We start from the raw sequence: 11126 nt of genomic DNA on the forward strand, positions 1-11126 counted from the left end.
AGCCTATGAATTTCTAAGGATAGGGGCGTCACAATGATTTTTTATCGAAAACTCATGGTTACACCCGTGCGACCTATTAAATGATATAGGCTGCTTCTCTAAAGTAGGAATTGCCGAATATTTTGTTTTGCTTGTGTGTGTTAGTCTATGAATTTCTTGGATAGGTGCATCAGAATGATTTTTTATCGAAAACTTATGACTGTGCGCCTGTGACGACCTATCAAATGTCGAGGGTTGCTTCGGAGAGGCGGACGTAGTCTGTTTTAGGATAAATGAGCAAAAAACCAGGAATTGCGGATTATTTTGATTTTTTCGTGTGTGTTAGCCTATGAATTTTTGGAGATAGGTGTGTCGAAAGGATTTTTTACCGAAAACTCATGGTTGTGCCCGTGACGATCTATGCAATGATAAGGTTTCCTCAGAGAGGTGGACTTAGCCTGTTTTAGGACAAACAAACAAAAAAGTAGGAACTACGATTTCTTTTCAGTTTTTCCATGTCTATTAGCTTTATGAATTTCTAGGTGCATTGGAGTGATGTTTTGTTGAAAACTCAGGCTACATCCGTGATGATCTATTAAGTGATAAGGGTAGCCTATTTTAGGACAAACGAATAAAAAAAAAAGAAATTGCGAATCATTTCATATGTTAGCCTATTAATTTCTGGGGATAAGTGCGTCGGAATGATTTTTTGTTGAAAACTCATAGCTGCACCCGTAACAACCTATTAATTGATGAGGGTTGTTTTAGAGAGATGGACGTAGCCTGCTTTAGGAAAACGAGCAAAAAAGTAGGAATTTCAATTTATATTAGTTTTTTCATGTGTTTGTCCATGAATTTTTGAGGATAGGTGCATCAGAGTGATATTTTACTGCAAACTCATGGATGTGCCCGCAACAGTTTATTAATGATAATGATTGCTTAGGAGAGGCGATCGTATCTTGTTTTAGGACAAACGAGCGAAAAATTGGAATTACCGGTTATTTTTATTTTTTTGTGCGTTTTTGCGTATGACTTTCTAAAGGATAGAGGTGCGTCAGAATGATTTTGTTTTGAAAACTCATAGCTACTCCCGTGGCGACCTATTAAATGATAAAGTTGCTTTGGAGAGGCACGCGTAGCCTGTTTTAGGACAAGCGAGCGAAAAGTAGAAATTGCGGATTATTTTTGTTTTTTCGTGTGTTAGCTTATAAATTTCTTGAAATAGGTGCGTCGAAATGATTTTTTGCCAAAAACTCGTGGATGCCCCTATGATGAGCTATTAAATGAGAAGGGGTTCTTCAGAGAGGCGGATGTAGCCTTTTTTAGGCCAAGTGAGCGAATAAACCAAGAATTGCGGATTATTTTGATTTTTTCCTGTGTTTTAGCCAATGAATTTCTAAGGATAAGTGCGTCAGAATGATTTTTTTATGAAAACTGATGGCTACGCCTGTGATGACCTATTAAATGATAAGAGTTGCTTTGGAAAAGCGGACGTAGCCTATTTTAGGACAAACGAAGTAAAAAAGTTCTGAATTGGTGTGTGGTAGCCTCTGAATTTCTTGGGATAGGTGCGTGAAAATGATTTTTTACCAAAAACTCAAGGACATGCGCACGACGACCTATTAAATGATAAGGGGTGCTTCGGAGATGCAGAACTAGCCTGTTTAGGATAAACGAGTAAAAAATTAGGAATTGCAGATTATTTCAGTTTTTTCGTGTGTCTTAGCCTACGAATTTCTGGGGATAGCTGCATCAGAATGATTTTTTGCCAAAAACTCATGGCTGTGCCCGCAACGACTTAGTAAATGATTAGGGTTTCTTCGGAGAGACGAGCGTAAGTGATAAGGATTACTACTCCTTCATTTCAGTTTCCATTTATATTATGGTGTTTGACATATTTATTACTCCCTTCGTTTCAAAAAGAATGACCTACTTTCCTTTTTAGTCCGTTTAAAAAAGAATGACTCCTTTCGTTTTTTGGCAATACTTTAATTTCAACTTTCCACATGACATGTTTAGGACCACAAGATTAAACGGTATTTTGGTACATTTGACACAACTTTAATTTAAGGCCACAAGATTCAAAAACCTTCTTTATTTTCTTAAACTTTGTGCCAAGTCAAAGTAGGTCATTCTTTTTGTAACGGAGGGAGTATATTTTTTTTCTTGGTTTGCCATCCAGAGTCCAGTACTTGAATTGGAGCCCAATTAAATCCGAATTTACACTGGAAAGTCCCACATTGGAGGGTGAAGGAGAAAATTTGGCCGATAGGCCTCTTTAAGTTTCTAATTGGCAAAATATCCTACTTTCATTTTTCTCAATTCAAACTAAAACATAAAAATAACTTAATGAGGAATTAAGCTGTAATAACATATTAAAAACTATTGGATCTATCTGCAAATAAACTTAAACATAAAACCCTAGCCATCCTTTCAATTCTAAATTATTTCTTCCCCTCTCTAGCTTTCTTTGCTCCTCTGTTTGACTAAATTGTAAGTTTTCTACTCTAATTTTAGTACCAATCTTCTTTTCAGACGAAAAAAAAAAGTTTGTATTATATATGTAATCGGTTGGATTAAAAAGAATTATGATTCTATATATGTAATTGGCCGGGTTGATATGTCGGATTAAAAAAGACCGATGATTAGTCTATCAATTTTTTTTATAGTATATGTTATTGACTAGATAAAAAAATATCAATGATTAATTTATCAGACTAGTTACAATAATCGGTCAGCTATTGAATAACAAAGAACACCGATATATAACATTAGTCGGATCAATAATTGATCTATCCGTATATCGGTCGAATCGATAATGATTTGTCCATCACAGACTAGCCTAGCTATAAATACGCCATAGATACGCCTGTGACTCATCAATCTGGCACACACTTTGATAGGCATATACTAGTAAACTCCTAAGCTTCCGCTACTAATCCATTCTCTCTCAAGTTGTTCTCCTACACTTGAATAAGGTTGTTGAATCCTAAGACTAGAGATTTTCCTGGTAAATCTTTTAGAACTTAATTCTTGGTTAAAAATTAATAAATTCTCAATTTAATTTTGTTTATTAACTTGAATTCTGGAGCATTATTTAAAGACCAGTGGTGAACTTTGTGTTAAGATATACTTTTTTCTTTCCAAATGTTTTTATATGCATGATGAAATCTAAGCTTGTTTTTGAGATTTATAATCTTGTTGTCCTAGTCAGTTTAGACATGTTAATTTTTGTTTTGAACTAAGTAACTTTAGCTCGATCGGACATTGTATATATGAGTTAAATATTTCACTATACTTAACCACAAGCAATTGATTCCTAAAATAGTAAATCAAATGAGTTGCGATAGAGTCCTAAACTGCTAAGTTACTAGGACTCTTCACTTTTGGTGCCGCACTTGTGTCGACACAACAAGGGTGTGGTGTAGGGTGGGATCCATACCCGATACTTTGACTAAAATCTACAGAGAAATTCCATACTGATTCAGTGAAAAGGAGTAACCGATTTTTGATACTTTGAAGAAAATGAAATACCGTGTATATAGAAATTTCTATGCCGCTCTCCTTGAATCTTCCAGGATTCTCTCATGATCAATATTTTCTCCTCAAGTTCTCCACATGATATCTCATAATTTAGGTTTTAAAACTCTACTTTTAGATATTTGAATTGTTTTTAGCTGAATCCCTGAACCATATACATACCTGGATCCATATCTCCGAATATTAAAATTTAGATGATGAAGGATCCAACCTCTAGATATGCGCCCGTATCAGACACCCGCACCCTAAGTCCAAGAACTCGAACCCACATAGTTCGGGTTGAGTTATCAAATGATCACTCAACTAACAATTATTATCTCAAAGAGTCATTTTTGTTCTTGATTCAAATCTTCTTCAACAAAGGAAATGACTTTAGTTGATAAATTAACTCCACAAAGTTCAAATCTTTGATTCACTACTGTTGTTATCAGTGTTGAATCTATCTTAGTGAAGTCACTAATTGGCGAACCATATGGATATTACATATCGAACTTTATTTCTAGCACTTGAGGTCGTTATCCTGGAATTAGATAAATGTCATGATTAAAAGAATGTCTACATCATATGCACTTGTGTTACTTTGATTGCTATTATTACATCAAGTTCATGAAGAGATCAAGACTATGGCTTACTTTGATTGCTATTATTACAATCACCTAAATCTCTTTCCGTGCACAAGTTCTATTTTTTGATTTCCCACCTGGTGTCATGTCCAATACCTGCATTAGGACTAACTGAATCCGGATTCACGCTGGAAACCCATAAAGCGCTAATGTAATACTTGTTAGAATATGAATAGGAATAGCATATTGAATTCTACTTAGAAAGGGATTGTAATGTAGTGTCCTATTAGGAATAGGATGGGAATGTAGTGTCTATAAATAGGGTCTCAATATAATAATTTAGATACAATAATCCAATAATATTTCTCTCATATTTTTCACATGGTATCAAAGCAAGTTTTGTGAGAAAATTTTAGGGAAGAAAACTCAATAAGACATCTCGGTACTTCAATTTCCGGCAACTGTTAAGTCCAATTTGAGCCCTCGTCTATTTTTTTAAGTATTGTGTGCGAAAACAAACACCACCACGAGGTGAGAAACACCCAGGCGAGCAAACCCCAGTGCTTGAATCTTATCTCCGGCGATCCACGCACCGCCACGCGCCGTCGGAACTTTCAGATCTGCGCCTCACGCGCTTCATGCGCCGGCGCGTGCGGTTTATTCCGTCCAGTTTCCGGCCAAGTTTTTTTTCAGCTAGGTCGCCACTTCATTACAAGGCTGTACTAATAGTTTTTTCTTGATTCCGACAAGCCTTTCAAGATTTCGATCACCAGAACCTAAATTCCGACGACTTTTTCGGCAGTTTCTTTTTTTAGTAGCCTCGCTTATTCATTCCGAGGCTTCTCATATGATTATTTTCTGATTCCGAGCAACTTTCGAACATTAGATCTTATTTCCAGGCCAAATTCCAACAGTATTTTTTTTTCATGATTAAATCTGAATCTTAATGAGGAGATCAGAAACTTAGATGTCAGAGCTTATGAAGAATCAATGAAGGGAAGGTCGATTTGGAAGATCTCGACCTAGGTGTAGTTATTGTAAAAGGTTTGGACATACTCGTGGCGTATGCTATTGTTGACCTAAGTGTAGTTAGTGTAAAAAGCTTGGACATACTTATGGAATATGCTATTTTTTGCATGGTCGACCATCCAAAAATGCTCATATTGCTCAGTCTAACACCACAGGTGATCAACGTGTATATTAATCTGACAAGGAATATAATGAGTATCTTCAGTATCAAGCAAGTAAGCATATATTTCTACCAATAGCCTTAACTGCAAAATCTCCTACCTTTGGATCATGGGTTGTGGACTCAGGTGCTTCTGACCATATTTCTGGTGACAAATCACTTCTGTCTGATATTGTTTATTCACAATCTCTTCCTGCTAGTACTTTAGCTAATGAAATTCGAACAGAGCCAAAAGGAGTTGGACAAGCCAAACCCTTATCTTCTATCACTCTAGACTCTGTTCTTTATGTCCCTGGTTGTCCTTTTAATCTTGCATCTGTTAGTCGTTTGACACGTGCCCTTAATTGTAGTATAACTTTTTTTGATGATACGGGACAGACAATTGGTATAGGACATGAATCACAGGGCCTTTATCATCTTACCTCTCCAAATTCCTTCACAGCATGCTCCGCTACAGATCCTCCCGACCTTATTCACAAACATTTGGGACATCCTAGTCTATCCAAGTTACAAAAAAGATGGTGCCTAGTTTGTCTAGTCTATCCACATTAGATTGTGAGTCGTGTTAACTTGGGAAACACACCCGTGCTACTTTTTCACGTAGTATTGAGAGTCGCTTAGAGTCTATTTTCTCATTAGTTCATTCCGATATTTGGGTTCCTAGTAGAGCCAGTTCACCCTTAGGATTTCGTTACTTTGTTACTTGAATTTTTCAAGATGTACTTGGGTTTACTTAATGAAAGATCGTTTTGAGTTATTCTCTATATTCAAAAGTTTTTGTGCTGAAATACAAAATCAATTTGGTGTTTCTATTCGTGGTTTTTGTAGTGATAATGCCTTAGAATACTTATCCTCCCAGTTTCAGAAGTTCATGACTCATTAAGGAATCATTTACCAAACATCATGTCCATACACCCCTCAACAAAACGGTATTGTAGAAAGGAAAAATAGGCATCTCATTGAGACTGCTCGCACTCTTCTCATTGAATCCCATGTTCCACTGTGTTTTTGGGGTGATGTGGTCCTCGCATCTTGCTATCTCATTAACAGAATGCCATCATCTTCGATCTAGAATAAGGTTCCCCATTTCATACTATTTCCTCAGTCACATCTCTACTCTATCCCCCCTCGTGTTTTCGGGAGCACATATTTTGTTCATAACTTAGCTTCAGGAAAAGATAAATTAGCCCCCCCGTGCTCTCAAATGTGTCTTCCTTCGTTACTCTCTAGTTCAAAAAGGATATCGATGCTATTCACCTGATTTGAGTCGCTACCTTATGTTCGCTGATGTCACATTCTTTGCTCAACCTTTCTATACATCTTCTGATCATCTTAATATCTCTGAGGTTTTACCCATACCTCCAGTCTTACCCACACTAATCTTTGAGGAATCTATAGTTACTTCTCCATCTCCAGCTACAGTGCCACCACTTTTGACTTATCACTGCCGCCCATGTCCAGTATCAGTCCTAGATGATTCATGTCCTGCGCCTGACACTTTCCTTACTGTGGACCCGCTTCTTCCTAGTCAATCAGTTGCACTTCAAAAAGGTAGAAGATCCACTCGTAATGCTAACCCACATTATACTTTCTTGAGTTATCATCGTTTGTCATCACCCCATTATATTTTTGTATCATCTTTGTCCTCTATTTCCATTCCTAAGACTACAGGTGAAGCACTTTCCCATTCAGGATGGAAACAGGCTATGATTGATGAGATGTCTGCTTTACATACGAGTGGTACTTGGGAGCTTGTTTCCTTTCCTGCAGGTAAATCTACTGTTGGTTGTCGTTGGGTTTATACAGTCAAAGTTGGTCCAGATGGTCAGGTTGATCGGCTGAAGGCTCGCCTTATTGCCAAAGGATATACACAGATATTTGGGCTTGCCGTTCGTCATTGGCCTCTTTATCAGTTGGACATTAAGAATGCTTTTCTGCATGGTGATCTTGAGGAAGAAGTTTATATGGAGCAACCACTTGGTTTTGTTGCTTGGGGGGAGTTTAGTAGCCTTATATGTTGATTGCGCAAGTCACTCTATGGTTTGAAACAATCTCCTCGAGCCTGGTTCGGAAAGTTTAGCACAGTTATTCAGGAGTTTAGCATGATTCGTAGTGGAGCTGATCATTCAGTGTTTGATCGCCATTCTGAACCAAATCTGTGTATTTATTTGGTGATTTATGTTGACTATATTGTTATCATCGGTAATGATCAAGATGGTATCACTAACTTGAAGCAACATCTCTTTCAGCATTTCCAGACTAAAGACCTTGGCAGATCGAAATACTTTCTAGGTGTTGAGGTTGCTCAGTCCAGCTCAGGTATTGTTATTTCTCAACGCAAATATGCTTTAGACATTCTTGAGGAAACAGGAATGATGGGATATCGACCCATTGACACTCCTGTGGATCCAAATGCTAAACTTTTGCCAGGACAGAGAGAGCCACTCAGTGATCCTGAAAGGTATAGGCAGTTGGTTGGAAAGTTGAATTATCTCACCATGATTAGACCTGATATCTCTTTTCCTGTGAGTGTTGTAAGTCAGTTTATGACTTCCCCCTGTGATAGTCATTGGGATGTAGTTGTTCGGATTTTGAGATATATAAAGTCATCTCCAGCTAAAAGACTACTCTTCGAGGATCGAGGCCATGAGCATATCATTGGATATACAGATGCTGATTGGGTAGGATCACCCTCTGATAGACGTTCTACATCTGGATATTGTGTTTTAGTAGGAGGTAATTTGGTGTCCTAGAAGAGTAAGAAACAGAGTGTGGTTGCTCGATCTAGTGCCGAAGCAGAATATCGAGCAATGGCTGCAGCAACTTGCGAGCTATTTTGGATCAAGCAATTGCTGAGAGAATTAAAATTTGGAGAAACTGGTAAGATGGAACTTGTATGTGATAATTAGGCAGCCCTTCATATTGCATCTAATCCAGTGTTCCATGAGAGGACCAAGCACATAGAGATTGATTGCTACTTTGTCAGAGAAAAGATACTCTCGGGAGATATTGTTACAAAATTTGTGAAGTCGAGTAATCAACTTTTAGATATTTTTACCAAGTCCCTCACCAGTCCTCGTATTAATTACATTTGTAACAAGCTTGGTACATATGACTTGTATGCACCAGCTTGAAGGGGAGTGTTAGAATATGAATAGGAATAGCATATTGAATTCTACTTAGAAAGAGATTGTAATGTAGTGTCCTATTAGGAATAAGATGGAAATGTAGTGTTTATAAATAGGGTACAACAATTCAATAATAGTTTCTCTCATATTTTTCACAATACTGTTACAAGTCCTTATTAAATATGGAAAGAAGCATGACAGAGGAAATCAAGAAGAATCTTGAATTTATTGAAGAGGTGACTACCAATGTTGATGAGGTCCAAAAGAGAGTTCTTGATGAAATCCTTACTCAAAATGCCAACGTTGAGTACTTGCAGCGCCTTAATCTCAATGGTCACACTGATAAAGAGACATTCAAGAAAGTTGTTCCTGTTATCACCTACGAAGATATTCAGCCCGATATCAAGCGTATAGCCAATGGCGATAAATCTCCAATCCTCTGCTCCCGGCCAGTATCTGAATTCTTCATAAGGTCCCTCCTTTTTTACTTTTCAGATGCAAAATGATCTTATCTAGTTAGTAGAATACTTGTCCCTCGTTTCAGTTTTGATTTATATGATGTTGTTTGACATCTGATGTCTGATGAAAGATATGAAGATTCTTGGAAATTTTGGTTTGAACATGCCGTGGACATTTTCTTTATCAAAAAAAAAAAAAAAAAAAACATGCTGTAGACATTTTTGTGGCTATAAAAGCATGTTATTAAGGGTAAAATGAAAAGTTCAAACTCAAACCGTCTTTGAATATAGAAAGTTGTTATTATGATTTTGTAGTTCTTGTATGTGAATCCTTATTCCTTACTATTTGCTAAAGGGTGAATTCAATATGCAGTTCTGGGACGTCGAGAGGGGAGATAAAATTGATACCAACAATAGAGGAAGAACGCGGGAGGAGATCACTATTTTACGGGCTTATGATGTCTGTGGTGAGTCAATTTGTTCCAGATTTGGTTAAGGGCGAAGGAATGTATTTCATGTTCATCAAATCTGAAGCCAAGACTCCGTGAGGATTAATGGCTCATCCTACTTCAACTAGTATTTATAAGAGTCAATCATTTCAGAAGCTGCAATAATATTGTGGGCACGAGTCCAGCTGAAGCCATTCTGTGCCTAGCTTACCAAAGCATGTACTCCCAAATGCTTTGTGGCCTCTGCCGAAACAGAGAAGTCATCCGTGTTGGTACTGTGTTTGCATCAACCTTAATCCGTGCCATGCGATTCTTGGAGGATCACTGGTCTCTCATATGTAATGATATACGAACAGGAACCATTAATAACAAAATTACTGATCCTTCAGTGAGAGAGGCTGTGATGAAAATCCTCAAACCCGACTCAGAGTTGGCTGATTTCATCGAGGCTGAATGCAGCAAGGATTCATGGCAAGGGATAATCACTAGGCTGTGGCCTAATTCTAAGTATAATCACTAGGTTGTGGCCTAATTCTAAGTACGTGGATGTAGTCGTTACTGGAAGCATGTCTCAATAGATACCAACACTCGATTATTACAGCAGTAGCCTCCCTCTCGTCAGTGCGCTGTATGCTTCCTCGGAGTGTTTCTTTGGGATCAACTTGAAACCCTTTTGTAAGCCCAGCGAAGTAGCTTATACACTAATTCCCACCATGTGTTATTTTGAGTTCTTACCAATTCACAGGAGCAATGAAGTCATCAATTCTATTTCCACTCCCACACAAAATGAGAAAGAGGAACAGCAATTGGTTGATTTGGTTGATGTCAAGATAGGCCTAGAATACGAGCTTGTTGTTACCACATATTCAGGTGTTTCTCAATTTCCAAGTGAGATGCTTTTTGGCACATTCATATTTTACATTAATCTGTCAAACATGTCTGCTAATGCTTAGATTTTCTTGAATGTATCGTTTCAGGACTCTATCGATACAGGGTGGGTGATGTGCTTCGGGTTGCTGGATACAAGAACAATGTGCCTCAATTTAACTTTTCATGCCGGGAAAATGTAATCTTGAGCATCGATTCTGACAAGACTGATGAATTTGAACTACAAAATGCAGCAAACAATCTGATGCCATTTGATGCACGTGTAACCGAATACACCAGCTATGCAGATATTGCCACCATTCAGGCCATTATGTCTTGTTTTGGGAGTTGACCGTCAACCTGTCTTCCCCAGTTCCTTCTTCAGTCTTTGAAGACTGTTGCCTCACCATTGAAGAATCTTTCAACAGATCCTACCGACAGGGCCGTGTGTTTGACAAATCTATCGGGCATCTGGAAATCCGGACAGTGGAAACAGGTACTTTTGACAAACTCATGGACTATTGTTGCAAACAGCCCCGTCCAACCTAGTGGCCTATACTAGGCCGCTCCTCAGCCTGCTTGGGGAAGCTTGATCTATTTTCGACAAATCACGCGCGGCCCCTGGTCCCACCCCAAAAATTGTGGGCTAATAGCACACCGATTTGGCCCGAAGATGGTCCATTTGCATCGTTTCGCCTGTTTGACCACCCAAACCGCCTCGCCCACCTCAATTGGCCACACTAGTCCGCTCCCCAACCTACCTGGGGTAGCCCGGTTAATTTTTGGCCAAAATCACACAGGGTACCCGGACCCACCTTGAAAATCGTGGGCCATAGCGCATTGATTTGGCCCAAAAATGGCCCGTTCATGCTGTTTCGCCCGTTTGACCACCAAACTGCCCTTCCCCACCCCAATGGCCAACTCTAGGCCGCTCCCCAACCTTCCTGGGGCCG

At 38.5% G+C, this 11126-nt stretch overlaps 1 protein-coding gene and 1 pseudogene across 3 annotated transcripts in view; both read left to right on the forward strand.

Annotated features, from left to right (window-relative positions):
- Positions 1-9258, forward strand: part of LOC107844927 (gluconokinase) — a 27704-nt gene extending 18446 nt beyond the window's left edge. For all 3 annotated transcript variants that reach the window (XR_007046038.1, XR_007046036.1, XR_007046037.1), the window contains one exon: positions 9213-9258. The gene's annotated coding sequence lies outside the window, so the exon portion shown is untranslated. The remainder of the gene's footprint in view (positions 1-9212) is intronic.
- On the forward strand, positions 8365-10737 carry LOC107844085 (annotated as a pseudogene).
- Positions 10738-11126: the final 389 nt, after the last annotated feature.

This window comes from Capsicum annuum, chromosome 10 (genome assembly GCF_002878395.1).
Source record: "Capsicum annuum cultivar UCD-10X-F1 chromosome 10, UCD10Xv1.1, whole genome shotgun sequence".
In the NCBI taxonomy this organism is placed as follows: Eukaryota; Viridiplantae; Streptophyta; class Magnoliopsida; order Solanales; family Solanaceae; genus Capsicum; species Capsicum annuum.